The sequence below is a fragment of the Monodelphis domestica genome, chromosome 3 (genome assembly GCF_027887165.1).
Source record: "Monodelphis domestica isolate mMonDom1 chromosome 3, mMonDom1.pri, whole genome shotgun sequence".
Taxonomy (NCBI): domain Eukaryota; kingdom Metazoa; phylum Chordata; class Mammalia; order Didelphimorphia; family Didelphidae; genus Monodelphis; species Monodelphis domestica.
This window is the reverse complement of record NC_077229.1, coordinates 218,259,049-218,279,335: the sequence shown is the minus strand read 5'-3', so window position 1 is coordinate 218,279,335 and position 20,287 is coordinate 218,259,049.

Sequence of the window (20,287 nt, the reverse complement as noted above, 5' to 3'; positions counted from 1 at the left end):
ATAAATTCTTGTTAAATGTAAATTAACAGAAATTTAGAATCATAGAATTGGATAGGACTATAGATATCTTTTCATTCAGCCCCCTCTGTATATTTTTATTTTATAGGTGAGAAAAAGGAGACCCACAGAAGTTAGGTTTGGCCAAGGTCACAAAAATTCATGTTATTTCCAGCTTTGCTCTTAGGAAGAAGTATTGGGAAATTTGGAGTCAAATGAGTAAAATCAACCAATATAACTTTATAAATTCCAGTACCATTTTTCTGTCTCTAAATCAATCAATTAAACATTGCCAGCCTCGTTTATATTTCTCCATCTTGGCTTGGTAAAACCCTGATTCTTTGGAAAGAGGTGATATTTTCAAAATGAGAGGAAAAACATCTTTTTTCATATCACCAAAGCAATCATTTCTGGAGAAAAGTGGTCTATGTGCTTTATATTTATACACATGGTTGATTATAAAAGTAATCTTACAATAAATGAAGTTATAAAGGCTATATAATTTTCAGATGTTTGACTTTAAGCTACCTTTTGTACTCTCCCCTCCCCCCATCAACACCATCTGGCACCCAGTATTCTTCTCAGTTTTTGTCCACTAGCTTCCCCTTTAGCCTCACTAAAATATAGGTAGGAAATGTGTGTTCGGATGGGCCGGGTAGGTTTTTAGCACCAAATTTACGTCGTTTTTAAATAGAAGAGGAGTAGAGAAGCAGCGCTATGTAAAATCAGTTTTAGGGAACGTTTGTCAGAGAAGGATTAGAGAGCAACCCTGATTTTTGGTCTCCTGTCAAAGTTGCTCCGGCTGGGGGGAAAATGACGCTAGGTGGCAGCGCAGAGCAGAGCACAGCATAATGGACCTGGGAAAACGTGGATCTAATCAAAGGAGCATTCTTTTCTCTTCCTCCTCTTTCCATCCGCCTCCTCCCCCAACCTTCTCCCGATACTTCTAACCTCCACTTTTAATGGCATTTTAAGGGAGCCTTGAATTACTGAAAGTTTGTCTGATCTGTTCACATAAAGCAGGGTTTAAGGAGGAAAAGCAAACCATCGAACACGTTTCAGATGTAAGACCTCATTGGCTGGGGAAATCACGGTTTCTCTCCCACATTTAGCTGAATTCTGGAGATTGCTAATGATTTTAGAGTATCGTCCAGCGAAACAACGAAGGATTTGGAAAGCTGGTTTCCCTGTCGGCCACTCTCGGGATAAAGAAAACGTTGTGAGTTCCTTAAGCGTTAGGAAGGAGAACCCCTCCCCCAATCTCCTAAAACTGTTTCCATCGGCCAGTATGACTTTACGAGACCAGAGGTTTGGAAATACAGCAGACCTCTTCCTTCCCTTAAGCTGAGGATTAATGGCACTGGGTCTTGTTTAGCTGCCGCTACTGTGGCTGCACTGATCTCTTGCTTTTCGATTACAGTTATGGGGGAGAAATAAATTGGAATCGACTCAGGCTGTGCTTTCTGGAGGAAAATCTTTCCTACTGTAAACATGTTTTAGGCGATTGTGTCAGCAGCGTTTTAACACCCATCTCTCTTTTAGCTTTTATACCATGGGCAAACTAGCTGCAGGATACACAGGGATGGTGTGGGCACAAATGCTAGTTCTTTCGAGCTCCTACTGAAAGGCTTTGCTGATTTTGGCGAGTCTGCCAGTCATGACCCAGCTGCCAGGCAGGGTTCAATTGAGTCCCTGGACGTGCCAGTTTCTCCCGGCTGTTTCTTTCTTTCTTTCTTTCTTTCTTTCTTTTTTAAGCAATTCGGGCAAAGACCTCCCTTATTTTGTAAATGACCGGAACTAACACGGACTTGTCTTCCTATATTTATTTAGTGCCCAACCCCTTCCCTGTTTATGCCTACACACTTATAATCCCTGTTTGCATGGCAAACACTGAGGTGTGTATTTGGAATAGAATCCCCAATTAGGATAATAACATTCGAACACCAACTAGGCAACCACCCACGCAGGTCGGGCGACACAAATTCTTTGAGTTTGTGTCTTTCTAGCGGTTGAGGAATGGAGAGGCGGGTATTGGTGTGAAAGGAAGAGGTGGTTCCCCAAGTCGAGAGTGGCCATGCTGCAGCTGCCACCTCTGCCTTGGAGCTGAAGCTCTAAGCAGTCCAAGCTTCCCTCTTCCCCAGCTGTCACCGCCCCGCCCCCACCCTCACTCCCACTCTCAAGAGAGCGGCAGCAGAGGTCACTGAACCAATGAGAAAAGTAGAAACCGAGGCTGCTCAAGATTGCGAAGCGCTCTTCCCATTGGATAAACCTGCCGCTTGCTTTCTGCCAGCAGGATTCCAGGCACCTGTAGGAGGAGGTTTCAGGTTTGGGCAGTAACAGCAGGGAGAAGAGTAGGGAGCATATGGCAGGTAGGTAACAGGTAAAGAGAGTTGCCGCCTCCAGCCCTGTTTCCCTGGAAGCAAAGCTTTCCAAAGGGCTTGTCTCGTATTGTCGGGCTTGGATTCACGTGTCTCAGCACAAGGGAGAGCAGACGCTGGCACAGCTGCCAGAGCCCTCCCTCCCAGCAGCCTCTGCCCAGCGAAGGCGGCAATCGCGCCCCCAGCGTGCGCCTCCTAACGCCAATGCTTCATGGAGAAATAAACCTGGTGACCTCCATCCGGGCAGGCAAGATCGATTTCTATCTCGCGGGCTGGAACCCTGGCCTCCCACCCCCAATAAGATCAGTTCTAAATACGTAAGCAGTTTCTACCAAGCCACTAATACAGGAGGTTTTGCTAATGATAAAAATGCCCCCAAATAAAATCACAATATGTGATATGCGTCCTGAGTCCATTCGTTCTCCTATATCTCGGTTCCACTGGGAATGTGTGGGGGCACCTAGAAAGGAAGGGTAGGGCAGGCTCTAGAGAGTGGGGGAGGGGAGGAAAAAAGCGAGCAGAGAAAGAGGGAGGTATTGAGTGTGAGACTAAAGAGAGGTCAGGAGAAAGAGGAGAAGCGCGGAGCTTTGCAGCAGCCGCCACACCACGCTAGTCTGGGGAAGAAAAGGAAGAGAGGCGGGCGTGTGGTGACGTGAGACAGGCAGCTGGCGCGGGACGCGCTGGAGCTCGACTAAAGTACCCACCCAGCTTCCCTCTCCCCCAGCCTAGCTGACGCCTAGGGTCTGGGACCGCGGCGAAAGATAGGGAGATGCGAAGACCTCGCCTTCATCGTAGTATTAGCACTTTCCGCCAGAGAGTAGAGAGGCGGGGACTTGGCGGAGGAAAGAAAGAACCCGGTGCCCCGGGAGCGTGCGCCTGTCGTGCGGCGCACCTGGCCTGGCAGGGACCCTCCCATCTGCTTTCCTTGCTCTCTTGTCTCTGGGGCTAGGGGTGTGTTAGGAGAGGGCTGGCAGCTGGCGAATCTGGGCGGTGCCGGAGGATGCAGAGACCCTGTGACCTACCTACTTGGGAGTGCCGTGAGCTCGAGCTCTGGCAAAGTGCAGTATTTATGGGGCCCCTGCTTTGTTGCGAGGTACCCTCTCCCTTCATCCTCCCATAAAGATTAAGGTTTATCATGATCTCACAAGAGAAAAAAAACCCTCCAAATTGAGCAACAAATTTGCCACATTGAAGGGTGAAAGGCTTTTAATATTGTTTTGTTAATTGGAACTTTGTAATTTGGGTTGGGGGGGGGGGGCTCTGAAATGTGAGGCTCCTGGGCAACCAGAAACAGGGTGGGGAAAGAGAATGAACACCACCATCATTTATTACAGCCTTTCGAACGTCATATTCTCCCCACTGGACTGTAAGCTTCATGAGAGTAGTTACTTTGTTTTCTCAAAGCTCATTTCTCCCCATATCTATCAGAGGGATTTTTTTTTTTGCCTGCAGTAGGCACTTAAATATTTGCTGTTTTCATGAAGAGGTTGATCCAAATATTAATCCCTTCTTTGTAGATTATGAAATTAACAACAAGCCCTTTTCACATATGTTAATCACCTAGGTTCAGAGAAAATGAGCCCTTCTCTGCCCACAAGCAATTCAGCTCTCCAATGTGGTCATTTTGTAAAGAATGGCTAACCCATTTTCCTTTGGGAAAATGAACTGCAAAGGGATGGGCAGTTGTGTAGCAAATTGGCACTGGTCTTGCCACAGAGACAATTCTCTTTATTTTTACTTTAAATATCAAATGAAATTATATTTGTAAAGTGCTTGGCATTGTGTGCCTGGCACATGGGTGGTACTTAATACTTATCTATTTCCTTGTATTCCACTCAATCTAGATCGGCACCTACCTACTCAGAACACAGCAAAAGATGTACATTACATTTAGAAATTGGGATAGACACTGGACCTGCAGTTTCATTCATGATTCCAAGTCTGGATCTCTCTCTCTTTCCACCAAGCCAAGCTGCCTTAAACTTAAAGGAATAATAAGAATATAGATTGGAAATATAAGAAGAAAATACAGTGAAAGCACAACTACTCAGCAAGGTAATTATGTGGCTCCAGGTAATATTGTCAGTGCTTAGCACAGGTGCTTGAAACATAGTAAAGGCTTAATAGATGCTTATTGACTGAGGAAGGGAATTTCCATACAATCAAAAGATTTAATCTCTGAGCATTCACATTTATTATTAATATAAAAAATAAAGTATGAGTACTTTTTTCTTTTTTCTCTTCTGTTCCTTGATCTCAGAAGCTCCCATAGGTTCAACTACCATTTCTATGCAAATTACTTCCATCCCCAGTTTCTCTCCTGAGCTCTAGTCCAGCATTACAAATCCTCACTGGACATTTTGAACTGGAAACCCCGAATACATATCAAACTTACCGTGTCTAAAATAGAATTCATTCTCCCCCCCAAACCACCCCTTTTCTGAGTTTTATTGTTTTTGTGGAGGTCACCACTAAACTTCCAGCCACCCACAACTGAACCTTTGGTGCTACTCTCACACCACATAGTCAACAAGTGGCCAGATCTTCTTGCTTCAAGCTACAGTATTTCTCATATATGTCCTTTTCTCTCCACTCACACAGTCAACACACTATGCAAGACCTTATTACCTCTCACCTAAATGATGGTAAAAGCCTCTTAATTAATCTATTTCGAGACTTCCCATTCCAATTCAACCAGTTGTCAAAATAATTTTCCTAAAGTGCATGTGTGACCCTGTACTTAGAGCTCTACTCAAAAACCCCAGTGATTCCCTAATTATCTCTAGGATCAAATATAAACTCCCTTGTTTGGAATTTAAAGCTCCTCCGAAAATGGACCTTTCCTCTTCTTATAGTCTTCTTACATATTTTCCAGTAGATCAAGCATTCTTATAGTTTTTCCACACATAATGCCCCATCCCTAGTCATGCTGCCTTTACTTTTGCTGGTCACTGGTTTAAAGAGAAGAGGGTATAAGGTATAAGAAGACTAGAATGGTAGGGAGGTGGCTTAAAAAAAGTTTTGACTTGCCAGACAGAGGTTATCTTACTTGATCTTGGAGGTGATAGAGAGCCAGTGTGGTTTATTGAATAAAGGAGGAAGATGATTTGGTCAGACTTAGAGCTTGAAGACTGGACTAGAGGTAGGTCTGGTAGCATATAAGAGATTGTGCCAAGGTAGAAATGGCAAGACTTGGCAACTTACTGCTATGCTCCCCATAAAGTAAGAGTAAGGAGCCAAGGACAATACCTTCATTGAAAGCCTGGAGGACTGAGAGAATGGGGGTGCCCTTCACAATGATAGAAAAATTAGAAAGAAGGGAGAGTTTGGGGAAATGCTAATGAGTTCATTTTTAGACATTTCAAATGTCCATGGAATATCCAGTTCAAAATGTCCAATAGGCAGTTGACGATGCCCGTCTGGAAGTCAAGTTAGGGCTGGTTAAATAGACCAGGTTAAATAGAACCATCAGCATAGAGAGATATCTTAGTCCCTGGGAACTGAGGAGACTGCCAAGCAAAACACTAGAGTAAAAAGGGAAAAGGACCGAGGGCAGAGCCTTGGGAGGCACATATATGGTTAGTGGGTACAGCAAAAAAGACTGAGGAGTAGTCAGAAAGGTAAAGTGAGAATCTGAGAGCAATTGTAAAAACCTAAGTGCCAAAGGCTTCAGAGAGGTCAATAAGGATGAGGAGTAAAAGGCTATTAGATTAAAAAAAAAAACCCTTAGTATCAATTCTAAGACAGAACAGCAAAGTTTAGATAATTAGGATAAAGTGACTTGACCAGAGTCACACAACTAGGAAGTATCTGATATCACATTTGAACCCAGGTCCTTCCATCTCCTGACCTGGTGCTTTATCCATTGTGCTACCTAGCTGCTCCAAACACCATTAGATTTTTTTTTTAAATCCCAACCTTCCATCTTAGAATCAATACTGTGGATTGGTTCCAAGATAGAATAGCAGCAAGGGTTAGATAAATGGGATTAAGTGACTTGTTCAGGGTCATATAACTAGGAAGTATCTGATGCCATATTTGAACCCAGGACCTCCCACCTCTAGGCTTGGCATTCAATCCCCTGAGCCATCTACCTGCCCCAGGCCATCTGATTCTGCAATTAAGAGATCACTGGTAACTTTGAAGAGATAATTTTCAGTTAAATGAAGAGATTAAAAGCCAGACTTTAGAGAGTTAAAAAGAGAATGAGAGAAAATGAAATTGCAGATGCTGTTCTCAAGAAATTTAGACATAAAGAAAGGAAAAATATAGGAGGAGAGCTAGCAAAGATGGCAGTTTCAGGATTTTCTCTAGCTTCATTCAGCAGTACATGAATAGGAACAAAGGAAAGAGATGGTTGGAATATGCCAACACTAGGGCTTGGCAAGGCAAATTGGCAATAGGATAATGGAGAAAAGAATAGCTGGTAAAGGGTAGGAAAGAGCCAAGGGGTGGAGAGATTGAAGGTCACTAGATAAGAATAAACTAAGGGTAATATGGCAGAAGGAAAGGTGGAAAGACAAAAGGAACTTCAGAATTCATGAATCTGAAAAAATTTATGAGTGATGGCAGGGTCCAGGTTACCATCATCTTTGTATGTAACTGGTTACGCTGAAGTTTTGGGAAATAAGCAACTGGGAATTTAGAGAATTTGAGGAAGTATTCATGTATTTATGGAAGTTCCCTTGGAGGAGGGCAGCAGGGGCAGCAGTTAGGGAGAAGAGCAAGACAAAATCTGAGGCAGGTACTAGATTCCTTGAGAAAACAAGGAGGAAAAGGTCAGAAAACAAGAAGTGGGTGGTAGATAACAGCTGCAAGAATTTTGATTGGGGGATAAGTAGGAATTAAATGAACTCACATGTACATGTGGAGAGGTTCCTGAGGGATGGGGGTCACTTTGTTGAGCTGAGCCCCAAAATGCTTCTAATGACTTCTCTTCTCAAGCTTGGAATATAGGATTTGATTGAGAAAAGTTGGAGAAAACAGTTTAGAACATGCTGGGAAGGTTAGATTCAGGATCCTGTTCCACCAGAGGGCAGCACGAATAGTTTGGGAGCCCTAGAAGGAATCCATCCACCACAGTTGCAAAATGAGGAATTTAAAGAGAAGACAGACAATCTCCCTACCCCAGTTTTTCTTAGTTCTAGAAGTAGATTCAACATGTAATTTTGCATTACATTTTGCACAGCTTTGGCATGAATTCAGAACGATAGCTGTTTCAAAATAGCTGGATGTGTGTTTGAATTTCTGAAAAGTGTGTTTGCCCATGAAGCTATGGTTTCCTATATAGCTTGATGGTACCTTGGAAGCTACCTATCTCATCCTCTTTTATTTTATATATGGGGATATTAAGGGTCAAAGAGATTAAATTACTGGCCTCAAGGTCACACACTTAGTAAATGGGGAGTGTCAAAATTTGAATCCAGATCTTCCAAATTCAGTAGTCTTTTCCCTTGCTATCATTTTCTAACATTTGATTTACTTTAAGATAGAAATACAGAGAAGGAAGGTAGAACTAAAAATAGATGTTTTAAAGTTTCTTCTTTTTTAAGTCACATAGCTTTAAGGTCCTGGGATTGGAAAATCCCTTCCATAATACAAAGATAATATAGCACATATTAAAATGCCTTGGAGTTAGGATATTGTGTTTACTGTAGACTCACCTTACTATTTCATGCATTCTTGGGAAAACCTCAAGGAAAAAAGATAATAAAACATACAATAACATTCTTTAAACTGAAGGATTTTCTTAGAATCGGGATTTTAAAACCATGAAGTAGCTTTGACATTATCTAATCCAACCAGTTCATTTAAAGATGAAGAAACTGAGGCCTACAAAGAGAAATGAAGTAATTTCTGTCAGGCCAGGCCCATCATAGCAGAGCTGAAACTAGAACCTCAAATCCAGCCTTTAGATTTCCAGGACCAACTCTTTCTGTGAAATTTCTTTTAGAACTCATTTTAGAAGTAAAAACCGCAATCATAACCAATAGGCCTGACCGAAAATAAGTGATTAGATTGGTGGATATTAGAAACTCTCATAGAGAGACAAGGTATTATAATTGATAGAAGGTTCCAATTGAAGTAAGTTCAAATCCCAACTCTGCTACTTATTGACTGAAGCCCCTAATCTCCCCTCTCTGAGCCAGTTTCATTATTAGAAAAGGGAGATGGGAATGTGTGTTGACTACCTTTATGTTGTTGGCCTAAAGATCAGTGAAACACTGTATTAAAGCATTTGAAAAAATTAAAGTGCCATACAAATGTCAATTATTTTTATTGGCATAGACCTATGATTTCACTGATGATGGGAACTCTCTGGTAAGGAAACTATTTTCATAAATATACATGAACAACTTCTCTGCAATTTATTGTCTTAAAGAATTTCTTGGGGCCAGGTAAGTGGCTCAGTGGATTGAGAGCCAACCAGGGCTTAGACAGGAGGTTATGGGTTCAAATGTGACCTCAGCTATTTCTTAGCTATGTGACCCTGGGCAAGTCACTTAACCCTATTTGTCTAGCCCTTACCTCTCTTCTGCCCTGGAACCCATACTCAGTATTAATTCTAAGACAAAAGGTGAGGGGTTAAATAAAAGAATTTCTTGGAGTCATGGAGACATTAAATGACTTGAGAGTACCATAATCATTATTGGTTAGTCATTTCAGTCCTGTCCAATTCTTCCTGTCCCCAAATAAAATTTTCTTGGCAAAATTATTGTAGTGGCTTGTTGTTTCCTTTTCCAGATTATTTAACAGAGGAGGAAACTGAGGCAAACAGTGTGAAGTGGCTTGCCCAGGGTCATACGCAGCTATTAAGTATCTGAGGCCAGATTTGAACTCAGGAAAATGAGTCTTCCTGACTCCAGGCTGAGCACTCTATCCACTGTGCCACCTAAATGAGTGTTTTATCTATTGAAATAGTGGTCAGTGTTTTCATGATTTTAACTGATAGTAAGTGTCCCAACAAACAGTAGATTTTAAATTTAGGAGACCTGTATTTGAAGCCTGGCTTTAAGTCTCTTTTCAGTTCTTCCCTAACTTTCCCCACTATCCTCTGGAAACAATACAATACAATTCAATGCAAGACAATAGTCATTTATTAAGCACCTACAATGTGCCAGACCCTGTGCTGAGCACCCAGTATAGGAATAACAAAAGGCAAGGCCATCCCTGCCTTGAAGGAGCTTGTGATCTAATGGGGGAAGATAATACCAAAAGGGATTGGGAAGGAGGATAAGGGCATGATGATGGTAGAGTGTAATCCAAAAAGTACAGCTAATGAGAAAAGAAGAGTTAGCCTTCTTTTATATGGAAGTCCTGGGGAAAATTTGGGGGGCTTTTTCCTCCATTCAGGGGAACAGAGAATATTGAAGGTTCTGAAGGAGTTTATGTACCAAAGATGAAGCATTCTCTTTGATAATGAGTTTCTAGATAATGAATCTTTTTTGTTGTTTTTGTTTGTTTGTTTTTTGTTTTTGTGGTAGGGGGAGAGAGATTGAGTAGTATCCAAAGAATACAACTGATGTGAAGTAAATGGAAAGTCACATATTATTTTTTAATCTTATACCTTTTCCTCTACTGTTGCTTCCATCTTCTGGCATTCATAGAGCCCTACAATTGTCCAGAAGACATTGTATCCTTGGTCATCATCACAATACACCTTTTCTCATGGTTCTCAACACACTGGAATGGAAAGAAAAAATTTATTAAGCATGTACTAGACTAAGTGCCCTATGTGCCAAATGCTGGGAATACAAAGAGAAAATCAAGATCATCCTTGCTCTCAAGGAACTCTTTCTCAAGGAGAGACAATATTTATAAGAGGGTGCAGCGACAGGACAGTTGGAAAGGCCCAGTGTTCCCTAGAGTACAGCAGGAAAGTGGATGACAAAGTCCAGGAGTGCCTAGGGTACAAAATCAGGTCAGATGACAATGCCCTAGGAGTCTAGGAGGCTTAGTGGAAGAATAGATGATAAAGCTGAGCAGACCTAGGGAGCGCTACAGATGGTAAGGTTCAGGGGTCTACCATCTTGGCAGAAAGGTTGTTATTAGTGATTTCCTTTTCCCCAAACTGGTGTGATCAACCAAATCCTTGACCAATAACAACTGGATAAGAGCCAAAGAAGAGCAAGGCACTGGGTTTACCTTGGCAGGAATAAGGATAGGGAAGACTAGTATCCATCTAGAAGTGAGGATCCAGGACCTGGTAGAACTGGGTAGTAGGGGCTAGAACAAAGAGGAAGGGTTTCTCATGTCACCTGTTCAAGTAAAGAAGGAAGAAATGGCATACTCCTCAGTCCCTGGTGGTCACAGATCCCAATCAACCCAACTATCAATTGTCCTCCACTTTTGAATCCTGTGTCCCCTTGTTTTATTGTTCCTAATGGCTTGGTAAACCATAATCCAGCCATTTTTTTGTTGTTGTTGTTGTTACATAGAAACATCTCTCTCCATCCAAAAATATGCCTTACTTTATTAAGATCCTGATGGAAATTTCCCTCGTTAATTTTCCTTCCTTTCTCAAGAAGTTGTCTTAACTTTTCAGTCTTCCTCTTTTTCCTAAAAAACCCTTACCTTCCATCTTAGAATCAATACTGTGTATTGGTTCCAAGGCAGAAGAGTGGTAAAGCCTAGGCAATGGGGGTTAAGTGACTTGCTCAGGGTCACACAGCTAGGTATCTGAGGCAAGATTTGAACCCAGGACCTCCCACCTCTAGATCTGGCTCTCAATCCACGGAGCCACCTGTCTCCCAGTCTTCTTCTTCATTCCAACCCTTAGGAGTAGACTTCAGAATACATGCTGGGGTTCCCTCCGGTAGCCTGGCCTCCTATTTTGACATTCTCCTCAACTCCCATGGCCATCAGCCCACTTCAAAAACACTCTTATTCTCACTACTAGTCATAAGTGTTTTAGTTCCATAATTAATAACTCTGAAATTCTTTTTTGACCCCAACCTCCTGCCCTTCTTAAGCCTATTCTTTGTCTTCTGCATGACCCCTAGTCCCTAAACCCCTCAGTGTTTTCCTATGGTATCACCCCATCTCTGTCATCACTTTCTCCCCTTCTCAGTTTTGAACCTACTGTGTCCTCTATTCTCAAATCCCTTGCTCTCTTGTTTTATTTCTCTTTATGGCTTGCCAAATCCTAATCCATCCATGGAAAGAAAAGATTTATTAAGATGTACTATACTAAGTGCCTTATGTGCCAAATACTGGGAATACAAAGAGAAAATCAAGATCATCCTTGCTCTCAAGGAACTCTTTCTCAAGGAGAGACAATATTTATAAGCGGGTGCAGCAACAGGACAGTTGGAAAGGCCCAGTGGTCCCTAGAGTACAGCAGGATTCCTTTAAGGATATAACAATGGAGATAGCCTTGTTCAATGGATCAGATAAAGTATGTTTGCTCCAAGTATTCACTATGGTCTTGGAAGACATCCATTGAAATCAAAGTTGGAGAATGCTTCCCTGTGGATGGTGAAGTCTTCCGTATAATCCTAAATAATATCACGCTGGTGGCATCAAGTCTTGGAATGCTACAGTGTCTCCTGATAAAAGAACCAATCAAAAGAATTTGGCCTGACCATCATCACGGAAAAACAAAACAAGATAAATGGGTGAAAAATATCTATCTTCTGGGGTATGACATGCAGTTAGAGGAACACTCCATAGAGCTTGTCAATCAGTATCTATATCTGTTGTCAGGCAATACAAATGAACAATATAAATTAAATAAACATTTAAAGATAAGTTAGATCGCTTCTGAAAGGACTGGGCCCAGGGGCAGGGATCTTGGTGGAGAAACCCTGTAGAACCAAAGCAAAATGTAAAATGACTAATTAGCACTCATGCAAAGGACTCTGTTAATCTGATTTTTAAATATCAACCTTTCAGCCAGGTATAACAAGAGTTAGAACTACCATTCCTTTAGTTTAGGGCTTACTATCCAATTGTACGTATAAGAGGAGTATTCCGTGCCCTGTCCTCAATAATTGCCAAACTATGGGCTTGAACAAAACCTAAACCCCTTTATTGTATCAATCAGTCGATCGAAGGCATTCCACTGAGAGTGAACAACTTAATTAATCAAGTTTAGAGGGAATGAGAGATATTGGAGGAAATGAAGTGATACGAAACACAGAAGTGGATTGAGGACTGAAGAGACTCAGTCATGTCCTTGAGTCTTGTCTAAAGCAGCAAATGAAATCCAAACGGAGTGTTTGAGTTTGGGGCATTCTAGAGGACAGAGTGGTTACAAGCAAGCCCTCCGGAGAATTGCTGGTGGGAGCGGAGAGGAGAGCCTCTGTCTCTTCCCCTTGACCCCTTGGCCAGAGGAAATAACCACTCAATTCAAAAGGCATCTATTGAACGTCTTCTGGAGACAAGGTAGTATGTGAGATGTTGGTGGCGTGGTCAGTACCAAGATGAGTTAGATCAGACAGTCTTTACCCTCAAGGAACTTATAGTCCAGTAGGAAAGATAGGACAAAGACACACGAATAATTATAGAGAGATTATAGAAAGTGCGTAAGAGATATAAGAACCACTTATTATGGGGTTTAGATGAGAAAAGAAAAATCAAAGTGTTTATAGGATCCCGATACCGTGAGAACAATCAGTTCCTTTCTGGAGTTTTTTAGAAGATTGTATTCCAGTGTCCTGAGTATCCGTGAATACTATTTATTTTTACTCTCCCATAGTTTGGGGCTAACAGTTTGGCCTCTTGAGAATATGAATCTTTTGAATATCATTAGTGCACAAAATGATAGACTTATCCTATCTTTTCTATGTAATATTGATATACCTGCCGTAGTCAGATGCCTGATAATTAATTTTCATGTGCAGGTGCTCCTGAGTGAGACTGGATGTTTGAATTCACTTCACTCTCTGCAGTGTTTTAATTTTGATTAATTGCTAGAAAATAATAATTCCTCAGGGAAGAACACAAGGAAGCTAAACCATCAATTATTCTTGACTATAGAGAATTTATACAACTTACACAAAAAAATCATAGGATATTTGACCTTAGAAATAAAAAAAAAAAAGATGCCTGAAATAGCTTTATGTTACCCAGCATACACAGGAGAAATATTTCCATTCATCACTGTTCCTGGAACATTTAATAAGGGTTTTGTTAATTGACTGATCAATTGATCATAACTGGATTTTAGAAACAAATTAAAATAGATTTGGAAAGCTACTTTTGGCTAATGTTGGAGAAGTTAGAGGCAGAGCACATGGCCAGGCTTTACCACCAAAAAGCTTTCCACCTCCTTAGAAGAACAGGGGCTGACAAGTAGAGGGTTATTGTGGCAACATAGTATTCAGCGTCTAGTAAGTGGTAATAAATATTTGTTTCCTGGCTGCTTAGCATTCATGCATGGACCAAAATTACAAGTTCAGATCATTCTTTTCCTATATGTCAGGACCAAAAATAATAGAAAAACAAAATATTAGAAATTTTTAAGCAATTAAAGTTTTGTGGGAGAGTTTATTTTTGAAAGTGGGATCAATTATAAAGAGACTTAGGAGACAGATGCTACTATTATAATCTGAAGTTCATTAAATGCAATCTGTTTTTAATGTAGGGTTTTCAAGGTAGTAAATGCACACCACTATAAGCAAAGCACACACTCTTTGTTAGAGGAGTTTGCTTTCATTTCTGTCTTTGTATGTCTCCTGTCTTCCAAAGTGCTTGGCAAACAGTAGGCATTTAATAATTTCTTGATGAACTGAATGGAATTAAGTTAAAGAAACCCAAAAGATAATTGTTCCTGTATAGGGAATAGACAAATTTTTTGTGGCATTGTTGTTGCTCTGTCATGTCTGATTCTTGGGGACCCCATTTAGAGTTTTCTTGGCAAAGACATTAGAGTGGTTTGCCCTTTCCTTCTGTTAAGAGAGCTTTTATTAATTTCTTCCTTTTTTATATTTAAGAGGAAAAGGAGCAATAATATTTTTCAGTAAGAGGCCCCTGCTGTGCAGGTTGTCACTTGGAGACCCCCTGCTGTGCTGCTTGTCAGTTAGTGACAGTAAGAAGGATGTGCCCAGGGGAGTTAGTGAGTGGAAGAGAGTTGCAAAGGGCATTCTGTCTCTGGGTCTCCTGGGGAGAGAGTGTCACAGCTAGCATTCTCTCTAGTTGGAGACAGAAATGGAATTAAGGCGTTAATAACCTTATTGATTATTAATAACTTGGGTAGATAAGATAGATAGATAGTGGTTATATTATTAGATAGTGAGATTAGGAGAGTAGGCAAGGGCTTCGGCCTAGCAGAAGATACTGCCTGCCCTCTGAGACAGATAGATTTAGGGTTTTTTAGAGAAATTTAGTTAGGATTGGGATCTAGTATATAGATCTAGTATATAGATTACTTTCACTTTCCTCCTTCCTATTTCCTAATCGTGTTTCCTAATAATAAACGAAGTGTTTTACATTTAATAAACTATGCGCTGGCTTTTGTTCAAACTCCTACCCCTCCCAAATTTAACTCTTCACATTTCTCTAGTTCATTTTATAGATGAGGAAACTGAGGCAAACAGGATTAAGTGACTTGTTCAGAATCACAAAGCTAATAAGTGTCTGAGACTGGATTTGAACTTATGGCTTCCTGACTCCAGGTCTGGGATTCTGTGCCATTTAGCTCTCCCATATACAGCAAGTTTTCTGAAGTAAGGATATCACACTTCTACAGTGACAGAGTACTAAAATGAAAGGGCTAAACTTCAAAAGAATGACTGAGTTCAAAACCAGCCTCAGACATTTACTAGCAAGGTGACATTGGACAAGACATTTGACCTCTGCCTCAGTTTCCTCCACTGTAAATTGATGCTAATAATAATATCAACCTCCCAGGGTGGTTGTGAGAATCAAAGGATAAAATTTATAAAGCACCTACTTGGTCAGCTTAATAAATATTTTTGTGTGTGTTGCTGACCTGTGTGACCCCTCTAGTAAGTCAGTTAACCTCACTAACTTATAACTTTTTGATCTCTAAAATTAAGGTAATACTTGCAATATCTATTTACTAGAGTTATTGTGTAAGGGTAAAATTAGGGTATTGACTGAATATATTATACTAGAAGTTGTTAGGGATTAAAATTCAATCCCAATAAAATTCTCAACTCAGTTTGGGATTTTTATGGTGGTTTAATTACAATAGAAGGAAGAAATTAAGAAGAAGAGAGAGAGGAAAGGGAATTGGACTGCTCTGGAAAGCCAGATAGGAGTTGGAGGTCAAGGAAAGGAGGCAAGGAGGAATCAGTCACCTCACCAAGGTCACTCAGGGAAGACACCTCACCTAGCCTATGCTACAGAGCTTCTCTCAGTCACCTCACTGGCAAGCCACAAACGCCAAAACCCGAGAAGAGCTGCAAGCATGCCAAAAATGCTGCCCAGTGCTCCCCATGCTGCTGATAGAGCCCAACATTGCAAGCGAGCCCAATGTCTCTGAGTGAGAGAACAAGAGAGCCTGGAGAGAGGAAGTGATACAAAATATATAGACAGTTCTTTCTATCACTTCCTGCATCTCACATGTACCAATGGTAGCTTAAGCTTGACTTAGGACAGCCCAGAGGGTCTGTCAGTTGTTTCTTATTTGTCACTTGCTAGCACATGTCGGTCATAGGCCATCCTCCTCAACACTTATTCCTTAAGTAGGGGTGTATACATTACTGGTTGCTAGAATTCTAAGACTAAGCAGGGTAGAGGAAATCTAAAATTCACAGTTGCATGGAAACATTTTTTTAAACCTTAAAGCACTTTACAAGCCACTATTTAGTCCCAAACTATCGTGTAGAAAGTGCTTTGTGCACCTTAAAATCCAAAATGGAGAGAAGGGCTCTTGGAGTTAGGTCTGGTTCTGAGGGGCTCATTGGAGTTAACTATTCAATCAAACTCTAGTGAGTTAACAATGTTTTCTAATCTGTTCCTCCTGATTTTTTTCTTAAAAAAAAAAAATCCTTACCTTCTGTTTTAGAGACAAAGTATCAGTACCAAGGCAGAAGAATGGTAAAGGCTAGGCAGTTGGGGTTAAAATAAATGACTTGCCCAGGGTCACACAGCTAAGCAGGGTCTGAGGCCAAATTTGAACCCAAGAACTCCTGGTCTCCAGACCTGGCTCTTTATCCACTGAGCTGCCCAGCTGTCCCTTTTCTCCCCTCTTTTTTTTTGACTGAAGTTAGCAACTTTGTTTTGTCCCATTTTGCCATTATCAGAATATCCAGTTACCCTCTGGGTATCCTGACTTTCCTCTATAAAATGAAAGTCTAGTGACCCTAAAGTCTCTCCCAGGGTCAGACCTGGACATTCAGCATCCTAAATGTAGTTGGGTAGCAAGAGGCTTCCAGTAAAAATCATAATCTGGTGCCAATACATTCAGAAGAACTGAAACGGATTGTTTGAATTACTGACTTAGAAAGGATTATTTTTTCTTTCTTATTCAATCCATTTCCCTGCTCTCAAACTTGGTGTAAGTAAATGAGGGTTGCTTGAGGTAGGTAAGGGAAAGAACTACAAGAGTGGCAGCAGCTGCTTGACCTCACAACCTCTGGGGATAACCACAGGGCACTTGAGTCTCTTCCCTGTGGTTATTCTTGGCAATAAAGTCCTGGGGCAGAATACTGCTCCTGAGTTCTTTCTCTGGTCCTGTTTTGTCTGTTGCTCATTGGGTTAGTTGTAGACTTTAGAGTATAGAAGGAGTTTTCTTGGATATAATATGGATGCAGAGAAAGGATTAAATGAGAGAAACTGAAAAGATTGTCTTTAAACCAGTAGTTTTCTTAAAGTAAGTCACATAAACAGCAAATGTAATGGGGTCAGGTAGACAGTAGCCAAGAGGGGAAAGAGATAGAGCCCTGGGCTTGGAGTTAGGAAGACTAGCCCCATCTAGCCCCAGACACAAGTTTTGTGACCTTGGACAAATCATTTAGCCTCTGTTAGCCTCAGTTTCCTTATCTGTAAAATGAACTGGAGAAGGAAATGACAAGTCATTCCAGGATCTTTGCCAAGAAAAGTCCAAATGGTGGCACAACTGAAAAAACAAAACAAAACGACTGAACTGCAACAATAGCACCTCCCTCCCAGGGTTGTTGTGGGGATCAATTGAGATTTTTGTAAAGCACTTAGTACATAGTAAACAGCTATATAAATTTTAGCTGTTGTTATTATTTAATGTATTAATGTAATTATGTACTCATTTACTTACTAATAAGGATGGTATTTAATAAATAATGTGTATATTTATTTAATGTTTAATATAATTATTGATTTAACAATTATTTAATTATTTTAAATTGCTATTAGTTCATTATGAGACCAACAAGAAAAAAGAGAAATATATATTTTTTGTCGGACGAATGCAGATTGACTTGGAAGAAGGGGATGTTAATCATGGTTTAGGTGGGCTCTTTCCTGAGTGCAGGGACGTAATTCAAGCATTTCCTAATAAGGAAGAATTTTTAAAATATTGGAAGTATTAGGACCCACAGAACACCTAGAATTTTACTTTTCTTCCTGTGATGGTCTGGCCTTCTCTCTGTGTCTCATAACCATTAGTCACTTGGTGTCTCCGGCCCGTGTGCTAGCTGTCCTAGGTGCCTGGAGTCTACTTCATTCTGACATCTCCTAAATAATCTCTCTCTTCCCTTAAGACACAGCTCAAGTTCCATCTTGTGCACAGATCCTTTCCTGATCCCTCCAATTGCTAGTGGCCTTCCTCCCAAACTGCTTGTATTTAACAACCTCGAATATATTTGTATTTATTCACTACATATGTATGCTATACATAATTACACATGTATTCTATTGCTCCCCATTAGAAAAGAAACTCCTTGCAATTAGGGATTATTTCATTCTTTGTAACTATCTCCAATGCCTGGTACCTACTAGTGTTTAATAAATGCATCCTGATTGATCACCAAGTCCCTTTTGTCCCTCAAAATCCCTCAAAATATTGTGCCAGATACTCACTCTCTGGCTTTTTGTTTTGGGGAAGGCCAAGCTGGGTAAATAAGTTATAAACAAATAATAAAAAATCTAACATGTATGTGGTGCTTACTATGGCCGGGCACTAGATTAAATGCTTGTTTAACTCATTTGATCCTCAAAACATCCCTGAGAGGTAGTTATTATTATCCCAATTTTATGGATAAGGAAAGTTGGGCAAACAGGTTAAGTGACTTGCCCAAGGTCACCCAACTAATAAATGCCTGAGATTGAATTTGAACCCAAGTCTTCCTGTCTCTAAACCCAGTACTCTTTATCCACTGGACCAACAGGCTGCCACACATTTATTAATAACTATTATAGTTAAAGAATAACAGAAGAGCTGGAAGAGGAAATAATTTAATAATATCTCTTCATTTTTGCTTGAAGATACTGAGGCCTAAAGAATTTCCATGACTTGCCAAAGGTCACATAGGTTGCAAATTGTAGAGCAAGAGGCCAAACCTAGGTTTTTTCACTTCAAGTCTAGAGCTGCTTCTACTGTTTGATATATACTCTATTTTCCCTGAAAATTTTTAATATTTAGCCATAATCAATAGGCCCTAAAAATGCTAAATTTACCTAATTGTTGGCCCAGAATTCAATGGACAGCCTGGTTCTGATCCATATTGTCCTTAAATCTCAAAACCCATTTTGAATCTTCCAAAATCTGTTAGAAAGATGATAGTTTAGGGCTCCAGAGGACAAGAAAAGACACCCAGGACTCACCTAATTCTAAATCTACATGCCTAGGACATATCTGGAAGTAGGCCAACCTCTAGGAGTGGAAGAGTGACATTTGTCATTTATCTAAGTTTATTTCCCTTTTTTGCAAAACTCCTAGGTAGTCATTCTCTACTAAAACTCTACCACTCAGTCTCACAGGTTGCTGAAGAAGTTTGTTTATTTGTTTGATAGAGACCTCAATGAAATTTTATTGGCTGAAGGAATAAATGAATACTCAGGAAAAAAGACTATCTAAGAAAAGTGTTTTTCTTATATTCTTTTTTTTTTCCCTCAGTGCTTCCATGAAAGCCTTTAAAGAAGTAGCAAACAGGTTGAGACACATATGCATACTTTAGCCTCCCACAATGTCAACTTAAATCATGGGGAAGCAAAGAGTAGAGTGGCAAAAGGTCTTTTAAAAAAGAATTATTTTCTTCAAAATAAACCTGGAGGTAAATTCTACATTTAAAAAATAGCATTAAAAGCAAAAATTTCTCAAGAATAAAAATGGCACCATCAAAATTATTTTCAAAATGTATTTTACAAAGTTGAAAAAAAATTTCACTTTCAGTTTTAGTGGAAACATTTTTTTTCAAATGTTTTCAACCATAGTCAATACTTTTAGTTTGAAATATAGTCATTTTCTCTAATAAGACTGTCTCAAGTGGGCTAAATCAAGCCAGCTTTTCATTGATTTACAGTAATGGAGACTATAATTATGCAGTCTGGATCTCAACTTGTGTTGTAATTCATTAAAATTCATTTTTCCCCCTTTTCAATTGGATGCATTTCAGTATTCTAAATTCTAGCTTTTTCCTGTTTCTCTCTTAAAATATAGACAGTTAATAGAGCATTTGTATCTCATTTGTTTTTTTGTTATTTGATTTTGTAATGATTTCTTTGTTCCTTTTCTTGGGACTATATCTACCCTATCAGCCCAGATGCAAATTCCTAAGCTCCCTTAAGGGTCTGGTCCCTTCTACCATAGCAAAAGAATTTTGATCTTGTAAAAGAATTTGCATTTGGATGAAACCCTTCCTCTAACACAAATGAATTTGCACTTGGATGCAAATATAGGTTGCTGGAGCTTGAAGGAGCTCCCTCCAAAGAAAAAAAAGATATTCCTATGGTAAATGTCAAAAGATGTTCCAAAGATGGTAGCTTGGTATGAAGAATATAAACCATATGCTAAAGGGCAGAGTTCA